Genomic DNA, 21,914 nt, shown 5'->3' with positions numbered 1-21,914 from the left:
AAGGAATACAATCCAAGACTGGAGGAATAACACTTAAAAATAATCTGAACTAGAACTATGCCAGGCTTTCAGGAATAAACACAGTGTATAATGTGGCTCAAGCAGAAGAAACAAGCAAAAGGACTAGGAACAGAATTAGAATGACAATGGAGTAATCTTCTAAGTCAGATTAATCTTCTAAATCATTGTAATCTTCTAAATCAGATTAACAACTTTGTTTCTTCTGTTTTTTCAGCTAGCCATTTCATATTTGTCTGAAGACATCCATGATCACATGAATTAAGGTCTGAAGAGTGGCACTGAGAAAGGTTTTTCTAGTGCCCTCCAAGAGTCTGTTTCCCCAGTCGTAAGGAAGTTCTATAATCAAATCTCACTGACTTTCTGTAAGATTCCCTAGGATTTCCCAGTCCCTTTGCTGGATCTCCAGGATGGGAAGTCTCATGTGGGACCTAAAACCTTTACAACAAAACCTAGTGCACACCAGGACCCAGGCAAAAGGATCAGTGACCCCACAAGGGACAGAGCCAGACCTGCCTGTGAGTGTTGGAGAGTCTCCAGGGGAGGCATGGGTCGACAGTTGCCTGTTGCAGGGTCAGGGGTACTGGCGGCAGCAGTCCTGGGAGGCTGGGGATGTTTTCATAAGTACTCTTGAAGAAGATCACCATTAAGTGTCTGAGCCACCAGGGAAGCCCACCAAATAGCCTACAGCCCTACTATGGAGACTTAAGACTCCAGGACTGGGCAGCTTCAGGCCAAACCAAAGGGAGAGAGCATAGTCCTACCCATAAGCAGAAATTGGATTAAAGGTTTACTAAGTATGGCCCTGCTCACAAGAGCAAGATCCAGTTATCCCCGAAAGCTGTGACTCCCATCAGGAAGCTTACACAAGCCTCTTATCCTCATCCATCAGAGGGAAGACAGAAGAAGCAAGAATTTCAATCCCAAGGCCTCCAGAACAAAAGCCGCAATCACAGAAAACTAACCAAAGAATCACAGCCTTGTGTAACTCAATGAAACTGCCATGCTATGCAGGAAGTCCAAAGACAGACAGGTCATGGTGGAAGACTTCTGAAAAAATGTAGTCCACTGGAGAAGGGAATGACAAACCACATCAGTATTCTTGCCTTGAGAACCCCATGAACACTATTAAAAGGCAAAAAGATATGACACTGAAAGATGAGCAACCACCCCACTACCCCAGGTTGGTAGGTGACCACTATGCTACTGGAGAGGAGCAGAGAAATAGCTCCAGAAAGGATGAAGAATCTGAGCCAAAGTGGAAATGACACCCATTTGTGAATGTGTCTGGTGGTGAAAATAAATTCAGATGCTGTAAAGGACAATATTGCATAGTAACCTGGAATGTTAGGTCCATGAATCAAAGGTAAATTGGATGTGGTCAAATATGAGATGGCAAGAGTGAACATTGACAGTTTAGGAATCAGTGAACTAAAATGGACTGGAATGGGTGAATGTAATTCAGATGACCATTATATCTACTAATGTGGGTAAGAACCCCTTAGAATAAATGGAGTAGCCCTCATAGTCAACAGAAGAGTCTGAAATGCAGAACTTGGGTGCAATCTCAAAAATGACAGAATGATCTCAGTGTGCTCCCAAGACAGACTTATCAACATCACAATAACACATGTCTATGCTTCAACCAGTAACACTGAAGAAGCTGAAGTTGAAAGGTTCTATGAAGACCTACAAGACCTTCTAGAACTAACACCAAAAAGAGATCTCCTTTTCATCATAGGGAATTGGAATGCAAAAGTAGGAAGTCAACAGATACCTGGAGTAACAGGTAAGTTTGACCTTGGAGTAGAAAATGAAGCAGGTAAAAGGCTAACAGAGTTTTGCCAAGAGAATGCACTGGTCATAGCAATACCCTTTTCCAACAACACAAGAGAAGACTCTATACATGGACATCACCAGATGGTCAATATCGAAATCAGATTGATTATATTCTTTGCAGCTGAAGATGGAGAAGCTCTATACAGTCAGCAAAAAAACACGACTGACTCAACAACAAAGGGCTTCCCTGGTTGCTCAATGGTAAAGAATCTGCCTGCCAATGCAGGAGATGTAGGTTTTATGACTAGGCTGGGGGAGAAGTAAGTAGCAACCTGTTCTAGTATTCTTACCTGGAAAATTTCATGGACAGAGGAGCCTGGTAGTCCTTGGGATAGCAAAGGAGTCAGGCACAACTTAGAGATAAATAACAACAACAAGGTGTAATACTGCTGGTGATGACAAACCTTTAATAGCCTACCAGAATATGTTTACTGGAATCCATTGACAGAGAGATGGCAAAAACATATATGGACACATGAGAAAAGCAATGGACAGTTATCCAAGGATGCATTCTTATATTTCTGTCTCTGATTTAACTTTGACATTCAGCTTCCTATTATGATATTTGACCAATATGTGTGTGTTAAGTCACTTCAGTTATGTCTGACTGTTTGTGACGCCCATGGACTGTAACTCCCCAGGTTCCTCTGTCCATTGAATTCTCCAGGCAACAATACTAGAGTGGGTTGCCATGCTCTCCTCCAGGGTACCTTCCCTGACTGGGACTGAACCCAGGTCTCTTGTCTCCTGCATTGGCAGGCAGATTCTTTATCACTAGCACCACCTGGGAAATCCATTTGACCAATATGCACATATTTAAATTTAAATTTCCCATCATTCTCCACACATTGCCTTCCAACTGACCTTCTAAGACAATAAAGGAAATTCAAGAGGCTATGACATCACCAGGAAAGTGCACCATCCTAGTTGACCATCTGACAAGAATTTTTACTAATATATCTCAGATAGTGTCATATTGGAGAAGGAAATGGCAAGCCACTCCAGTATTCTTGCCTGGAGAATCCCAGGGACGGGGAAGCCTGGTGGGCTGCCGTCTATGGGGTCGCACAGAGTCGGACACAACTGAAGCGACTTAGCAGCAGTGTCATATGACTTAAGAGGACAGTAAGTGAGGCATTTTTAACTCCTTTTGTTTAAAAATATATATTGTTAAGGAATTAATTTAAAAACAATTTTATCACACTTAGATTTTTAACATCAATATATTTTTTAAAAATTTGACAGTTCTACTGCAATCACTAAAAATAGTATTAATTAGATAAGAGACTTTTCCCAAGATAAAAAAGCCAGTTCATTAAGAGATTCATAACCCTGTCAGCTTTTTAATTTTGTATGTGATATTTACATAAAAGTTTCACTTTTTATTTAAGGGAGTCAGAAAAATTCTAAGCCATTCTTTAGATTATACTGTATAGTTTATTTCATGCAGTATTAATTCAATAATAATTTATATGGTATACATTCAATTTCATAGGAATAAGACATTCATGTTAATAAAAGTAGCCAAAATACAAATTCAGTCCTGAGACATCAATGTCTCCTTTTTCACTATGTATTATCAAGTTTTCCAGTATTCTCTCTTTCAGCTCACCCATTCATTCACTCCTCTGTTTGGCAAAGTCAGGGAAGACAGGGAGATGGTGCCACATTTAAGTTCCTCTGATACAAGAAAAATAATGTTCATATACAAACTTTGAAAGAAAAAGGAAATATGTCAAAAGTGTGTTTAAGCTTCTGCTGTTGAACTTTTTTATAAAATAATACAATGGCTAGATTTCTTGTTCTAGAGAATAAAGTCTAGCTTCTTGCTCATTCAATCATTAATAGACTTTTGAAGTGAATTGTTGGCCAGAAAGGTGGCCTGACTAAATGGAAACTGCAGTGTTCAGATTTTGCCTCTCCTCCTTTTGTAACATCATTGCCCTGCCACCTTCTTCTATTCTCTATTTACTTACTTATGGATCCAGTGGTCATTAATGTTCCATTTGAAAGGAATTAAAGAACTATAATTCTATGTGATTAAATATGCCTAATTACACTTTGAATCCACTAGTGTATAATCTCTTATAAATGCTTTAAGAGAGCAGTAATTCACATTCATAATTATTACTGCTTCTATCAGTGAACCACTTTTTATAAGGTAATGAGGGGATGACTTTTTACAACAGAAGAAAAAACAAAGCTTTGGCAAAAATAAGTTAAAATTGAATAACTCTCCATGAAAATTCAGTGTCTACTTAATATTGAAGTGAAAATCTATTTTCTTAAAAGAGAACATATATACACAAGAAACATGAGTTATGACTATATGAAAACATGTACAATATACTGTTACAAGTAGCATGCAATTGTTGCAATAATTGGTGGCTCCATTTCTGGGGTTTTATTGTATTGAAATATCAGTTGAATTAACTAAAGACATTTTGATTGTTTACCATAAAATCTAAAGTCATAATTGTACTTTACAGAGGATTCTGAGTGCTAACACAGAAGCAGATGCAAATAGTTTTTAAGAAGATACTAAAAGAAGAATGGATGCCATGCCACTATACATATTTTGAACATCACATGTGATTATAAGTGAAAATTACATAGCACATTGGGAGAAACATTAGTAATGTGTGTTATTCTCAGAGTAGTTGAAATGTGAAGTTATCAAAGTACAACAGCATACATTTTTATAAATGCATTTTGGACTTTGACTAATTTCTTATTTTTGACATGAAACATTCCATGATTCACGTAAGTTGTATTAACTTGTCCCCTTCCTCCGACTTTCTTGTAGCTCTTTATTCTTTTCTAGTGACTATTACATAATGGGCTCTTTTGAAAGAGGTATGCCTCTTCCCATGCACATGTTGTATAAATCTGCTATGCAGAGGTCTGATGCACTTACAATAGGAGATTATGATAGAAAAATTATAGCATACATTTTTTAATGATCCAAAACTTTTGAGATGGCTAAGCGTTCCCTGTATACATGTTCCTGTCCTGCTGATTTAAGTTTTAAATAATATCTTTGAGTTAATTCACATATAAGGTAACAGTTAATCTATAAATATCAGCCCAAACCAGAGGAATGAAAGTGACCAGTAAGATATATATTTGTGAATGTTTCTATAAAATGTGTAGGCCTTATAAGAATTTAAAGTTCTGGTAAAACATAAAGCTTATTTTTAACAATATGGCCAGGCATACATTCATTTTATATTCATGCAAGCAGTATTAATTATACATTCACATCTGGGCAAAGAATGGTTGGCATTTAGGAGCAATGGCTGGAGAAAGACAAATGACAAAGCTTAATAAACCAAGGTTTTGGTTTATTAAATAACTTACAGCAGAGTTGATAAAAAGGACATATACACAGTGAACCAGATAGAGTAGTAAGAATTTAGTTTAATATGGGAATGACTACCGAAAATATGACTATCCTAATATTTATTGAATTATTACTATGTTCTTGGGATGTGTTAAGTTTTTGGTTAAATACATAAAGTTGCCAGTAAGCAACTGCTTTACACAAATTAGAATACAAAATTGTCCAAAGTCATAGACATGACAAATGGTAGAGCTGAAAATCAAACTTAGTTATGTTTAAATGTGTATTTCTTCCATCCCAGTATTGTTTGGTAGGAAGTTAGGTATGAGCAAGGAGGGGTGGCCTAGTGCAAAAAGATTCAAGTTGATCCTAAACCCCACCCCAGATATGTACTAGTGCACCCAAGAGAGCTCACAGATATGCTACAAAATAACCACAGATACTTCTCCAACTCCATGTGTCCTAGGCACACAGTGAATGCAAATGAACCACAGAGGCTTCTCCAACTCTAGCGCCCAAGCCCTTGATGCACAGCTGTGTACTCAAGTGATCTTAGGCAGCCAGGAGCCTAGGATGACTATGAAGTCACTGTAGCCTACCAGGCTCCTCTGTCCATGGGATTTTCCAGGCACGAGTATTGGAGTGGGTTGCCATCTCCTTCTCCAGGGGATCTTCCCACCCAAGGATCAATCCCAGGTCTCCTGTATTGCAGGCAGATGCTTTAACAACTAAAGCCATCAGGGAAGCCCAGTGGAGCCTACTAAGGGTTCATGAATATTCTATACATACAGACATTTGAATACAACAAACAGGATTATGGGAAAGACATAGATCTGTTGTTATGTAACTTGCAATTATCAATAAATTTGTCAGTCCAAGCCTGCCTAGATGAATATGTAAAAGCCCTGTCTAGTCAAAGCTATGGTTTTTCCAGTAGTCATGTATGGATGTGAGAGTTGGACTATAAAGAAAACTGAGGGCCGAAGAATTGATGCTTTTGAACTGTGGTGTTGGAGAAGACTCTTGAAAGTCCTTTGGACTGCAAGGAGATCCAACCAGTCCATCCTAAAGGAAATCAGACCTGAATATTCATTGGAAGAACTAATGCTGAGGCTGAAACTCTAATACGTTGGCCACCTGATGCGAAGAACTGACTCATTTGAAAAGACCCTGATGCTGGGAAAGATTGAAGGTAGGAAGAGAAGGGTATGGCAGAGGATGAGCTGGTTGCATGGCATCACCAACTCAATGGACATGAGTTTGAGTAGGCTGCAGGAGTTGGTGATGGCCTGGGAGGACTGGTGTGCTGCAGTCCATGGTGTCGTAAAGAGTCAGACATGACTGAGCAACTGAACTGAACTGAACTGTCTTGAACAACTCACCTACCTCATCATTATCAGGCCAGTGCCTCCCCTGGCTTGGCCCACCTCTGCCTTGAGGTATTCTTTCTGTTGTTTCTCTTCTTTCCTTAATAAATTTGTTTTTGCCACGGGTTAGACCTCAGATTGTGTCCTAAGCAAGAACCATGGCCCACAGGTCCTCTTCAAGCCTCCCTACCCAGAAGCAGTACTAAGATTTAATAAAGGGTATTTGGAAGACTATCTATACAAAAGATTTGCTTTTTCATTTAAAATATATTTTCCTTGGCAGGGGTTAAATCTGTAAACATAGCCTTCTTTTCCAGTATATAGAATTCAAGGTTCAATTGGTTTCCAATTATCTCAAGAGCTGTCACAAAATTCTCTAAAACAAATTAATTTTAATTAATTTCAGAATTAAGGATAAGGTGACACATAATATCTTTAGAAAATGGACATAAGTATCAAGAAAAAAACAGCCTTAATGAATGGTGCAGAGCCAACTAATGAAGGATGCCTCAGTAAGAAGGAGTAGCCTGAGCAAAGGCCATGTAGAAAAATAGAGAATGACAAATCTGTGAAATTGAAAGTAATGTGACCCAAACTACTGTGGAATGGAAAAGTTAAACATAAATGGTAGTGATGTTTTAATGTCAATATTCTGACATTGATTACTGTATTGTGATTAGGTAGGAGAATGTGTTTGTAGAGATTACACAATAAACATTTGAGAATGAAAAAAAAAAAAAAACAACATAAAGGCAAACAAGTAAACAGAAACAGATCTTAAATATCCTTGAATACTTACTTGAGAATTAACTGAAATGAAGGCAACATGGAGCTGTTTTGAGGAAAAGAGCTCTAACTATATGTTAGGCACCACAGAGAGCAAAGAGGAACTAGACCTCTCTCAAAGTTTTTCAGTGATGTGAGAAAGGTTAAAAAAAATAGTAGCAGTGAAATATTTTCATATTTATCCTCTAAAATAAAGGAAATAAAGGCAAAAATAAACAAACGGAACCTACTTAAACTTAAAAATTTTGCATAGTAAGAGAAACAATCAACAGAACAAAAAGAAACCTACAAAATGGGATAAAATATTTGCAAATAATATGACGGATAATGGGTTAATATTCAACACATACAAACAGCTCATACAACTCAACATCAAAAAAAATTTTTTTAATAAATAAAAACCTAATTAAAAAACAAGCATAAAAACTAAATAGACATTTTTCCAAAGAGGGAATGAAGATGGCCAAAAGGAACATGAAAAAATTCTCAACTTCATTAATCATCAGGGAAATATAACAACAAAAAAAAAGAGCTGACTCATGGGGAAAAAAAAAATCATCATGCAAATCAAAACTACAATGAGGCAACACCTCACACCTGTCAGAATGACTGTCATCGAAAAGAACACAGACAACAAATGTTGGTAAGGATATGGAGAAAACAGAACCCTTCTACACTGTTAGTGGGAATGTAAATTGGTGCAGCCACTGTAGAAAACAATATGGAGGTCTCTGAAAAACTAAAAATAGAAGTACCATATGACCCAGTAATTCCAATCCTGGGTATATATCCAAAAGAAACAAAATTCTTTCTAATTTGAAAAAAAATGCATGCACTTAATGTTTATAGCAACAGAAGCATCTACAATTGCCAAGATATGGAAGCAACCACACACACACACATGCCACATCTTTGTCCATGTATCTGCTGATGGACATTTCGGTTGCTTCCATATCTTGGCAACTGTAGATGATGTTGCTATGAACATTGTATGGATCATGACAAACTGTGGAATGTTTTTAAAGGGCTAGGAATACCAGACCACCTTACCTGCCTCATGAGAAACCTATATGCAGGTCAAGAAGCAGAATTTAGAGCCTTACATGGAACAGCAGACTGGTTCAAAATTGAGAAAGGAGTATGTTGAGGTTGTATATTGTCACCCTGCTTATTTAACTTCTATGCAGAGTATATCATGTAAAATGCTAGGCTGGATGAAGCACAAGCTGGAATCAAGATTGCCAAGAGAAATATCAACAACCTCAAATATGTAGATGATACCACTAATGGCAGAAAGAGTAAAGGACCTAAAAAGCCTCTTGATGAGGGTAATAGAGGAGAGAGACAAAGCTTGCTTAAAGCTTAGCATTAGAAAAAGTAAGGTCATGTCAACTAATCCCATCACTTCATGGCTAATATACGGAGAAACAATGGAAACGGTGACAGACTTTATTTTCTTGGGCTGAAAAATCACTGAAGATGTTGACTGCATCCTTGAAATTAGAAGACATTTGCTCCTTGGAAGAAAAGCTATGACAAACCTAGACAGTGTATTAAAAAGCAGAGACATCACTTTACTGACAAATGTCCATATACTCAAAACTATTTTTCCAGTAGTCATATACAGATGTGAGAGTTGGACCATAAAGAAGGCTGAGTGCCAAAGAATTGATACTTTTGAACTGTGATGCTTAAGACACATGAGAGTCCCTTGGACTGCAAGGTGATCAAACCAGCCAGTCCTAAAGGAAATCAATCCTGAATATTCACTGGAAAGACTGAAGCTCCAATATTTTGGCCACCTGATGTGAAGAGTTGATTCATTGGAAAAGACCCTGATTCTGGAAAGATTGAGGGCAAGAGGAGGAGGTGACAGAGGATGAGATGGTTGGATGGCATCTTCGACTAAATGGACATGAGTTTGAGCAAGGTCAGGGAAACCTAGCACGCTGCAGTTCATGGAGTTGCAAAGAATTGGACATGATTGAATGACTGAAAAACAACATCATATATGCATTACATATACATTATTTGTATATTCAAAGTGAAGTCGCTCAGTCGTGTCCGACTCTTTGCGACCCCATGGACTGTAGCCTATCAGGCTCCTCCGTCCATGGGGTTTCCCAGGCAAGAATGCTGGAGTGGATTGCCATTTCCTTCTCCAGGGGATCTTCCCAACCCAGGAATCAAACCCGGGTCTCCCGCACTGCAGGCAGATGCTTTACCGTCTGAGCCACCAGGGAAGGTGTATGTGTGTATGTATATGTATATACATACACACATAAATACACACACAATGGACGACTATTCAGCCATAAAATTGAAATTTGCCATTTGCAGCACTATTGATGGACTTGGGTTGCACTGTACTAAGTGAAATGAAGCCCCTGGAAGCTTCAGATGGTAAAGAATATGTCTGCAATGCAGGAGACCTGGGTTCTATGCCTTGGTCAGGAAGATCCCTTGGAGAAGGGAATGGCAATCGACTTCAATATTCTTGCCTGGAAAATCCTATGGAGAGAGGAGCTACAGTCCATGGGGTTCCTAAGAGTCAGATATGACTGGGTGACTAACACTTTCTTTCACTTTTCTACTAAGTTGAACAAGTCAGATGAAGAACAAATATGCTATGATATCACTTATATGTAGAATCTGAAAAACACTACAAACTAGTGAATATAAAAAAGAAGCAGACTCATATATGGAGAGCAAACTAGTGGTCCCCAGTAGGGAGCTGGAAAGGGGAGGTACAATATAGGGGTAGGGGAGCAGGAGGTACAAACTTCAGTGTACGGTAGGCTACAAGGAAGTATTATACAACACAGGGAATACAGCCAATGTTCTGTAATAACTGTAAATGAAGTGTAACCTTTAAAATTTATATACAAATAAACATGAAAAAAAAAAAGCTGAGGATACATGTGTTAACTGTGGCATAGACAGTAAGTGTATGGTGTTGTATTATGGGATGTTTTTAAGTCTTAGCAGTTAACATAGTTGTGAAACACAGCCTTCTGGGATTAGAAGGAGAGAAATATTCTAGAAGAAACAGCCCTTGAGGACCTGGCTGATTTGCTAAATGTTGAATATAAACAGCATTTGGTTAAACACATGAGATCAAAATAACTGGACTGAAACTGGTGTTAGGACACAGAGTGTTGACCGGTGTGGCCTGCAGATCCAGGAGATGTCTTTTCAAGGACAGAATCCAAGGGCAGAAAAATAAAAAACTAGATACGTGTGTGTGTGTGTGTGTGTGTGTAGATACATAGATGAACATATAGAGCAAAGTATCTGAATAACTCAGTTTGGAACTCTTCAATGCCTATGAATTTAATATGATTTTGAGATCTAATTATATTTGAAAATGTTTTGCAAGGGTGCATTAGGTTATATAAATGTGCTTAATTAAATGTATTAGATCAGTCGGAAATAAATTCTATAAGTATAACTTGGATTCTTCACTCTCTGAAGAATCATAAATATCAAGGAAAGACTATAGATCTATACAAATCTTCATCAAATCCCCATGTGGTTAAGCCAGAAAGAAAGGGGTCTCACCCCAAACATTTTCCTAATCCATATTCACAATTTGATAGCTGATTCACTTTGCTGTACAGCAAACCAACACAATATTTAAAGCAGCTACACAATAAAAACTAATAAAAATAAGACTCATATGTATAGAGAGATAGATAGACAGATAGATATATCCATCTCCTATAGGAAGCTACTGAACATATTTGTTATTAATGGGAAGTTCTGGTTAACAAATAATGTTACAGGTTTTTTCCCTCCTTATTAAAAGCTAATTTTCAAAATCATACTATGTGAAGAAGTATTTCAAGCACTAATACAGTGGCTGCCTGCCAAGTTTAAATTTAAAACATTAATAAAGTGTTTGTGTCACATTTTCTTCAAGTACCATGGAGTCTAAACATTCTGGTAGATTCTCTCAGCTGAAGCATTATTATTCTTTGGCCTTTAGTAAGTAGGTATTCAATAAAAAGGACAAATGATTAAATCTATTTTATGTGTGAGGCACACCAAGTGTCTTAAGTCTTGTCCACAACTTAAAGACCAATTTAAGTCCTCTATTTTGAACTGTGCCTTATTCACATACTTCAACCTAATCAATTGCTTATTATTCTGAACTACTAGAGTAATGCCTGGTTCTACAAAATTAACTCTGAAATATATTTCATAAACTACCTTTTATTAGGGTTAACTTCCTTAAAATAAAAAGTATTGCTTTGCCAACAAAGGTCCGTCTAGTCAAGGGTATGGTTTTTCAAGTGGTCATGTATGGATGTGAGATTTGGACTGTGAAGAAAGCGGAGTGCTGAAGAATTGATGTTTTTGAACTTGGGTGTTGGAGAAGACTCTTGAGAGTCCCCTGGACTGCAAAGAGATCCAACCAGTCCATTCTAAAGGAGATCAGTCCTGGGTGTTCATTGGAAGGACTGATGCTGAAGCTGAAGCTCCAATACTTTGGCCACCTCATGGGAAGAGTTGACTCATTGGGAAAGACCCTGATGTTGGGAGGGATTGGGGGCAGGAGGAGAAGGGGATGACAGCGGATGAGATGGCAGGATGGCATCACTGACTCCATGAACATGAGTTTGAGTGAAATCCAGGAGTTGGTGATAGACAGGGAGGCCTGGCATGCTGTGATTCATGGGGTCACAAAGAGTCAGACACGACTGAGCGACAGAACTGAACTGAACTGAATAGGACTAAACACAAGGAAAATGCTGAACAATGTTTGTAGAAATAAAATGAAGCATATTAGCATGCCCAATTTATTATGCAAGCTTTGTGGTCTAAAATGAAGGTAATATTTATAATGTCAGTCACTGTCTAGACCCATTCCATGGAATGAGTGAATGTATGAGACTGATGTCTCTTACCCAGGGGATATGAAGGAGAGGAACTTAGAAAATTTCTTCAAAGTTTTGATGTTTGGGAAGTAGTAAAAGGGGAAATCATGATGAAGATATGACTTGGGGAGAATATTTTGTATTCTCATTAGTTTGTACCCTTATATGTATCATCAATAGAAGTTTTCAACAAACCATTTTAAATTTAATTGTTCATTCTTTCACAATAAAAGAGTAACAGAGAATTTTATAAGCACTTAGACTTTTTCAGACAGTGTACTAAAAGCTTTATAAACATTTCATATTTAATTAAACAATTCTGTTAAACAAATATCATTATACCAGTTTTAAAATTTACCAAATAATGTTAACACCTGTCCCACTTCACACAGCTGAGTGGAAGATTCCTGATTTTGGCCCACATATATTCAGTTACAAAACCTATGATCTCAATAACTTTACAACATGATGCTATCTAATTTATTAAGTAATTATACTCTGCAGACATTACATAATGAGCTGCAAATGTAAAGACAAATAAAACATAGTCCTTGACACTAAGAGTAAAGGAATCAGGGAAAGATGATATCTAATAAAAGACATGCATTTACAGACATATTTGCATTAGTTCCAGAAAGGAATTAGCATATTCTTATGCAGCACAGGGAAGATAAGGCAGGCAAGCAATGAGGGCGTAGTGCATCCTTGGGAATGAGGTGGATAGTGATATGGAAATGATTATCTCTAACGAAAAACCACAAAAAACTAATGAAATAAGAGGCAAAGGCTAGCAATATTTTGGGAGGAGGAAGTAGGCCAGCAGTCCGAGTAAAGAAATGAACTAATTGAGTGCTTGTATGTTAAAAATTTTATATACCGTTAAACTACTGTAAGAATTAAACGTTATTACTGACATTTTACTTATGAAAAAAATTGTGGTTTGAAAAGTCTGAGTGAATTGGCCAAGACATACAACTATCTGGCGATGGAAATAATAATGTTGTCTCTCTTTGGTTGGATAAAGGCCACATACTCCCTCTGCAGTAGAGTGCCTATAAAACCTGGAAGCATCTTCAATCATTAGATGTTCAAAGCACAAATTTTAGAAGGCTATAAATTCTGGCAACACAGAAAAATACTACAGAATAATGAGGAAGAAAGCCTGATTAGAGACCTTTTCCCAAAACTGAAACACTACTGAGAGGGAAAACAGATTTTAAAAATGAACTCTGAAGGAGATAGTATCATACATGTCTGGTTTATCTTTTATCTAGCAGGTCATTAAAACAAAATAAAAACCAAAAGGAAACAAAATCAAAATATTAGAAAAGTCTCAAATGCTAAATTGCACACAGGATCTGGAATTTCTAATTTCCCATGATAATATCAATTAATTCATTTAATTATATTAAATATTCTTGCCTGGGGAATTTCATGGACAGAGGAGCATGGTGGGCCACAGTCCACAGGGTCACAGAGTCAGACACAGCTGAATAACTAACACACAAACATATTAAATACAATATATTTAATTTTACCTTCAGAAGAATGTTTTCAAGTTTTAAACATTTCCATATATAAAGATTTCAACAGAATATATACTATAAACTACAATCACCTAACTCTTACAAAATCACAATGAGTGAACTTCCTTGGTGGTGCAGTGGGTAAGAATCCACATGCCAATGCAGGAGACATGAGTTCGATCCCTGGTCTGGGAAGATCTCCACATGCCATGGAACAACTTAGCCTTGGACCATAGATGCCAAGCTTGTGATCTAGAAACCCTCAAAACACAACTCCTGAGCCTGCTGCTGCAACTACTGAAGCCCACACACCTGGAGCCTGTGCTCCACAGCAAGAGAAGCCACCACAATGAGCATGCACCACAACAAAGGGTAGCCCCTGCTGTGCTCGCCTCAACAAGGGAATGCCAGCAAAGTAATGAAGATCCACTGCAGCCGAAAATAATAGATAAATAAATAAACCACAATGAGTAAAGTTAGATGAATTTGACTCAGAATTTAAAAAGGAGGGAATAAAAATGCTGAAGGACTTAAGAAAAGTAATCAACAGAAATGCAGATCACTATAAGGAATTAGGAACTAATCAAAATTAAACAATTCAATAGCCAATATAAAAAAAACTTAATCTAGAAGCAATGAAACACAGGCTAAATAACGGAAGAACTAACTGACCTGCAAGATAGAATAATGGAAATAACCCAGTCAAAACAGCAGACAGAAAGAGAAATGAAAAAGAAATCAAAGCAACAAATGAGATTAATGAGATAATAAAGTGTGCCAACCTATACACAAGAGGGGTAAGAGAAGGACAAGTTCAGTTCAGTTCAGTCGCTCAGTCATGTACAACTCTTTGCAACCCCAAGAATCACAAACACCAGACCTCCCTGTCCATCACCAACTCCCGGAGTTCATTCAAACTTACATCCATCGAGTTGGTGATGCCATCCAGCCATCTCATCCCCTGTCGTCCCTTTATCCTCCTGCCCCCAGTCCCTCCCAGCATCAGAGTCTTTCCCAATGAGTCAACTCTTCGCATGAGGTGGCCAAAGTACTGGAGTTTCAACTTTAGCATCATTCCTTCCAAAGAACACCCAGTGCTGATCTCATTTAGAATGGACTGGTTGGATCTCTTTGCAGTCCAAGGGACTCTCAAGAGTCTTCTCCAACACCACAGTTCAAAAGCATCAATTCTTCGGTGCTCAGCTTTCTTCACAGTCCAGCTCTCACATCCATATATGACCACTGGAAAAACCATAGCCTTGAGCAGATGGACCTTTGTTGGCAAAGTAATGTCTCTGCTTTGGAATATGCTATCTAGGTCGGTCATAACTTTCCTTCCAAGGAGTAAGTCTTTTAATTTCTTTTAATTTCATGGCTGCAGTCACCATCTGCAGTAATTGTGGAGCCCCAAAAAATAAAGTCTGACACTGTTTCCACTGTTTCCCCATCTATTTCCCATGAAGTGATGAGACCGGATGCCATGATCTTCGTTTTCTGAATGTTGAGCTTTAAGCCAACCTTTTCACTCTCCTCTTTCACTTTCATCAGAGGCTTTTTAGTTCCTCTTCACTTTCCTCCATAAGGGTGGTGTCATCTGCATATCTGAGGTTATTGATATTTCTCCCAGCAATCTTGATTCCAGCTTGTGCTTCTTCAAGCCCAGCGTTTCTCATGATGTACTCTGCATATAAGTTAAATAAGCAGCGTGACAATATACAGACATGACATACTCCTTTCCCTATTTGGAACCAGTCTGTTGTTCCATGTCCAGTTCTAACTGTTGCTTCCTGACCTGCATATATGTTTCTAAAGAGGCAGGTCAGGTGCTCTGGTATTCCCATCCCTTGAAGAATTTTCCACAGTTTATTGTGATCCACACAGTCAAAGGCTTTTGCATAGTCAAGAGAGCAGACATAGATGTTTTTTTCTGGAACTCTCTTGCTTTTCTCATGATGCAGTGGATGTTGGCAATTTGATCTCTGGTTCCTCTGCCTTTTCTAAAACCAGCTTGAACATCTGGAAGTTCATGGTTCACGTATTGCTGAAGCCTGGCTTGGAGAATTTTGAGCATTACTTTACTAGAGTGTGAGATGAGTGCAATTGTGCAGTAGTTTGAGCATTCTTTGGCATTGTCTTTCTTTGGGATTGGAATGAAAACTAAACTTTTCCAGTCCTGTGGCCACTGCTGAGTTTTCCAAATTTGCTGGCATATTGAGTGTAGCACTTTCACAGCATCATCTTTCAGGATTTGAAATAGCTCAACTGGAATTCCATCACTTCCACTAGCTTTGTTCGTAGTGATGCTTTCTAAGGCCCACTTGACTTCACATTCCAGGATGTCTGGCTCTAGGTGAGTGATCATACCATCGTGATTATCTGGATTGTGAAGATCTTTTTTGTACAGTTCTTCTGTGTATCCTTGCCGCCTCTTCTTAATATCTTCTGCTTCTGTTAGGTCTATACCATTTCTGTCCTTTATCAAGCCCATCTTTGCATGAAATGTTCTCTTGATAGCTCTAATTTTCTTGGAGAGATCTCTAATCTTTCCAATTCTGTTGTTTTCCTCTATTTCTTTGCATTGATTGCTGAAGAAGGCTTTCTTATCCCTTCTTGCTATTCTTTGGAACTCTGCATTCAGATGCTTATATGTTTCCTTTTCTCCTTTGCTTTTTGCTTCTCTTCTTTTCACAGCTATTTGTAAGGCTTCCCCAGACAACCATTTTGCTTTTTTGCAGTTCTTTTCCATGGGGATTGTCCTGATCCCTGTCTCCTGTACAATGTCACAAACCTCATTCCATAGTTCATCAGTCACTCTATCTATCAGATCTAGTCCCTTAAATCTATTTCTCATTGCAACTGTATAACCATAAGGGATTTAATTTAGGTCATACCTGAATGGTCTAGTGGTTTTCCCTACTTTCTTCCATTTAAGTCTGAATTTGGCAATAAGGAGCTCATGATTTGAGCCACAGTCAGCTCCCGGTCTTGTTTTTGCTGACTGTATAGAGCTTCTCCATGTTTGGCTGCAAAGAATATAATCAGTCTGATTTTGGTGTTCACCATCTGGTGATGTCCATGTGTAGAGTTCTCTTCTGTTGTTGGAAGATGGTATTTGCTATGACCAGTGGTTCTCTTGGCAAAACTCTTATTAGCCTTTGCCCTGCTTCATTCCATGTTCCAAGGCCAAATTTCCCTGTTACTGCAGGTGTTTCTTGACTTCCTACTTTTGCATTCCATTCCCCTATATGAAAAGGACATCTTTTAGGGTGTTAGTTCTAAAAGGTCTTGTAGGTCTTGTCTTCTTTACAAGAGAAGGAGAGAGGGGCAATTAAAATGTATTAGAAGAAATTAAATTAAAGGAAACAGACAATCTGGTACAGGAAGCATAGAGGGTCCCTAACAGGATAAAGTCTCCAAAAGGATTTCTTAAAGCAATAAGAGAAAAGCAAAGTCAGTTACAAGGGAAACCCCATAGGAGAATCAGTTGATTTCTCTGCAGAAACTCTGAAGATGAGATGGAAGGCTCATGATATATTCAAAGTTATGAAAGGGAAAAACATTCAAGCTAGGATACTCAACTCAACAAGACTATAATTTAGAAGAAATAACAGATAAACAATTTCTCATAAAGTAAAAACTGAAAAAAAAAAAAAAAACACAAAAACTCAGCAATACTAAACCTACCCTTAAATAAATAGTGAAATGTCTTCTCTAAAGTGAAAAGAATGGAAAATCACAATAGGAAAGGAAAACATATGAAAGGACTGTTGCTGCTAAGTCACTTCAGTCATGTCCGACTCTGTGTGACCCCATAGATGGCAGCCCACCAGGTTGCCCCGTCCCTGGGATTCTCCAGGCAAGAACAATGGAGTGGGTTTCCATTTCCTTCTCCAATGCATCAAAGTGAAAGGTGAACGTGAAGACCACTTAAATAAGCCAGTACCTAAATTAAAATGAAAAAATTTTTTAAAAGTTTGTAAAACCTATTGTAACTACAGTTAACAGCAAATGATAAGCATGAAGATGTAAAACACTACACTGAAATCACAAAGTGTGAGGAAGAGAGATAAAAATGTACATCCTCTAGAATGTGTTTGAACTCTTATGACTATCAATTTAGAGTAAGTAGATTCAGTTATGGGTCAACATATAATTCAGGTAACCACAAATCAAAAATATACAATATAATCATAAAAAATAAAAATAAAGGAACTCAAGGATTAAAGGAATTCAAAAGAAAACCATCATACCACAAAAGGAAAAGCAAAAAGAACAAAAAATGACTACTTTGCTTTTCACCTCAAACCTGATTCTTATATGATACATCATATGTTTCACTTTAAGTAGATTTTTATTGCATATTTCTCTATGCGGTTTCCTCAGCTAAGTGTTCTAATTCAAATATATGCTCATGTCATACACACCAGGGAATGCTAAAATATTTTGCGCAACTTCAGGGAGATTCGAAAAACTGACAAATTTTGAGAAAATAAGAAACATTTCTGGAGATGATTTCACTTTCTATGAAATCAAGTTATGGAAAGACCTTTGAGTTGATGGCTAATGGTTGTTATTCTTGCTTGCTGAGACTGAGGAGGAAAAAAGATGTTTCACTCTGGACATTAGTTGCTGACTGCAGCTGTCTTCATTTTTTAAGTAATTTTCTTCTCAATTCATCATCATATGTTAACTTAAACACTTTATCACTAAACTTCCTCTCATTAGAGTTACTAAAGTCAATGAAATTTTCATCTTCATTTTACTTGACATTTCATGGGCATTTCACATAACTGACCATTCAGCATCTCTCTCTCTTCTAATACCTTCTTCCCGATGTACTTCAGTTTTCTCTATTAATTTTCCCATCATCCCACCACATACTTACTAATAAAGCTATGTACCAGGTATGGTTCTGTGTCTTGGGAATATAGTGGTAATCAAGATAATTGAGAAAAATGTCTCCAAGATTATAATGAAGTGAACATGTTGGTTTTCAACCCTCTATAAATGTGGCTGATCTTCAAGAGAAGAGAAAATCTTTGAGTCCTAGACTCTCAAGCTAAGATTGGATCCTAAAAACATCAGAAAGTTTAGATTTTTAAATTTATATTTTCTGTGTATCTTTGCTTCCTTGGTCAAGGGCAAGAAGGTAGATTTTCCAATGAATATCACACATTATTGATAAAGTAAGATAGTTTCTAAGCTTACAAACTAGTTTTCTTAACAGAAATTATTTTCAATGTATTCAATATATTATTTAAAGGAACATAAAAAATTATATGAATATATTCCATTTGTGTGAGTTACTTTTTAAAATATATGTGTAAGTTTATGAAAACATAAATTTTTGAAAGTATTAGCTAGTAAATTAAATGATGAAGTGTCAAAAGGAAATCTAAGTTCAATAGATTTTGCTTTTGTGATAATTTATGACACAAGAAGGTGACTAATTATCTAATGGAGACACTCATTTATGTGTAATAGAGACTGGCTAATAATGTCAGTACAACACTATCACCACTCATCATTTTTCAAAGGGCTCTCCTACTAAAGACAAGCTTATCTGCTGGACAACTTCCACATTCAAAGGAATAAATACTCAGCTGCTTATGTTTATCAGGACCATGAGGAGCTGGAGATAAAATGTCTGAAAGAGACATTGGCCTGAACTCATACAATTATAATCTAGGGACAGGAATATTCTGTATTGTTAAAATAATTAAAACTATAAATTTATAAATTGACATAAATGCTCAATAAGTCAGCACCTTTTAATGACTGCCAAAGCTGTCATTAAACTGTACATGTTTGCATATACACTGACCCTGCTGGATGACAACACCTGGCAGATATGTTTATATCAGCCCAAACATGAATATAAGGCAAAGAGACAGGAGCATAAAAGAGTCAGTTATCATTAATTAATTACCTAGCTCTCTACTGAAAGAAAATTGTACAACATTAACAAAGAGATCAGCAAACTGACTGCTGCTGCTGCTGATGCTTCTAAGTCACTTCAGTCGTATCTGACTCTGTGCAACCCCATAAACGGCAGCCCACCAGGCTCCCCCGTCCCTGGGATTCTCCAGGCAAGAACCCTGGACTAGGTTGCCATTTTCTACTGCAATGCATGAAAGTGAAAAGTGAAAGTGATTCTTCCAGGCAAGAGTACTGGAGGGGCAGTACAATTTGCCTTCTCTGGCAAATTGACTAGGCACAAAGTAAATATTTAGAAATCAAAAAGTGGCAAAACCAATACAATATTGTAAAGTAATTAGCCTCTAATTAAAATAAATAAATTTTAAAAAGTGTCTTTCATTAAACACTCAATTAGAAATTAGAAATTTATCTCATTCAAAATACACCAAACATACAAAACCTTAAAGATATCCTTTATCAGAAATATAAATGTGATATTAAATAAATCACATTTGGGATAAAAATAGCACTCATCTCACATGTTAGTAAAGTAATACTCAAAATTCTCCAAGCCAGGCTTCAGCAATACGTGAACCGGGAACTTCCTGATGTTCAAGCTGGTTTTAGAAAAGGCAGAGGAACCAGAGATCAAATTGCCAACATCTGCTGGATCATCGAAAAAGTAAGAGAGTTCCAGAAAACATCTATTTCTGCTTTATTGACTATGCCAAAGCCTTTGACTGTGTGGATCACAATAAACTGTGGAAAATTCTGAAAGAAACGGCAATATCAGACCACCTGACCTGCCTCTTGAGAAATCTGTATGCAGGTCAGGAAGCAACAATTAGAACTGGACATGGAACAGCAGACTGGTTCCAAATAGGAAAAGGAGTACGTCAAGGCTGTATATTGTCACCCTGCTTATTTAACTTATATGCAGAGTACATCATGAGAAATGCTGGACTGAAAGAAACACAAGCTGGAATCAAGATTGCCAGGAGAAATATCAATAACCTCAGATATGCAGATGACACCACCCTTATGGCAGAAAGTGAAGAGGAACTAATAGCCTCTTGATGAAAGTGAAAGTGGAGAGTGAAAAGTTGGCTTAAAGCTCAACATTCAGAAAACAAAGATCATGGCATCCGGTCCCATCACTTCATGGGAAATAGATGGGGAAACAGTGGAAACAGTGTCAGACTTTATTTTTTTGGGCTCCAAAATCACTGCAGATGGTGACTGCAGCCATGAAATTAAAAGACACTTACTCCTTGGAAGGAAAGTTATAACCAACCTAGATAGCATATTCAAAAGCAGAGACATAACTTTGCCAACAAAGGTCCGTCTAGTCAAGGCTATGATTTTTCCTGTGGTCATGTATGGATGTGAGAGTTGGACTGTGAAGAAGGCTGAGCGCTGAAGAATTGATGCTTTTGAAGTGTGGTGTTGGAGAAGACTCTTGAGAGTCCCTTGGACTGCAAGGAGATCCAACCAGTCCATTCTGAAGGAGATCAGCCCTGGGATTTCTTTGGAAGGAATGATGCTAAAGCTGAAACTCCAGTACTTTGGCCACCTGATGCGAAGAGTTGACTCATTGGAGAAGACACTGATGCTGGGAGGGATTGGGGGCAGGAGGATAAAGGGACGACAGAAGATGAGATGGCTGGATGGCATCACTGACTCAATGCACGTGAGTCTGGGTGAACCCCGGGAGTCGGTGATGGACAGGAAGGCCTGGCGTGCTGCGATTTATGGGGTCACAAAGAGTTGGACATGACTGAGCGACTGAACTGAACTGAACTGATGTATTTTTACAAATTATTTCAAAAATTTATTAACCTTAAATAAAAATATCCATCATAATTTGCGTTTGTTTGCTTGTTATCATGAAGGAAGTAAGGCTTCAGAGAGTGATTTTAAAATTTTTCTGAAGAAAAAAAGAGACTACCTTTGACAATATTAAAAATTATTGAAAATACAGTAAAATGGTATAAAATGATGTAGGTTTACATTATTGGTTAGTAAAAAGTATTATCAAGCTAAAATAATAAAATGAATATGATATTGAAATTAAAGTTGAAAGATAACTCTAAGGTAACAGACCCTCATATTTATAAAAATGTGTTATATAATATAGTGGCATAAAAGCATAAAGGAGAAAATACCATGCATTCAATTGTGTTGGGATACTTAATTTTAAACAATAAAAGCACATTAGTGATAAAGTTATTATATT

The sequence above is a fragment of the Bos taurus genome, chromosome 1 (assembly GCF_002263795.3).
Source record: "Bos taurus isolate L1 Dominette 01449 registration number 42190680 breed Hereford chromosome 1, ARS-UCD2.0, whole genome shotgun sequence".
NCBI classification, from domain to species: Eukaryota; Metazoa; Chordata; class Mammalia; order Artiodactyla; family Bovidae; genus Bos; species Bos taurus.
The sequence above is the reverse complement of the archived record's forward strand: the minus strand, read 5'-3'. Positions refer to the sequence as shown.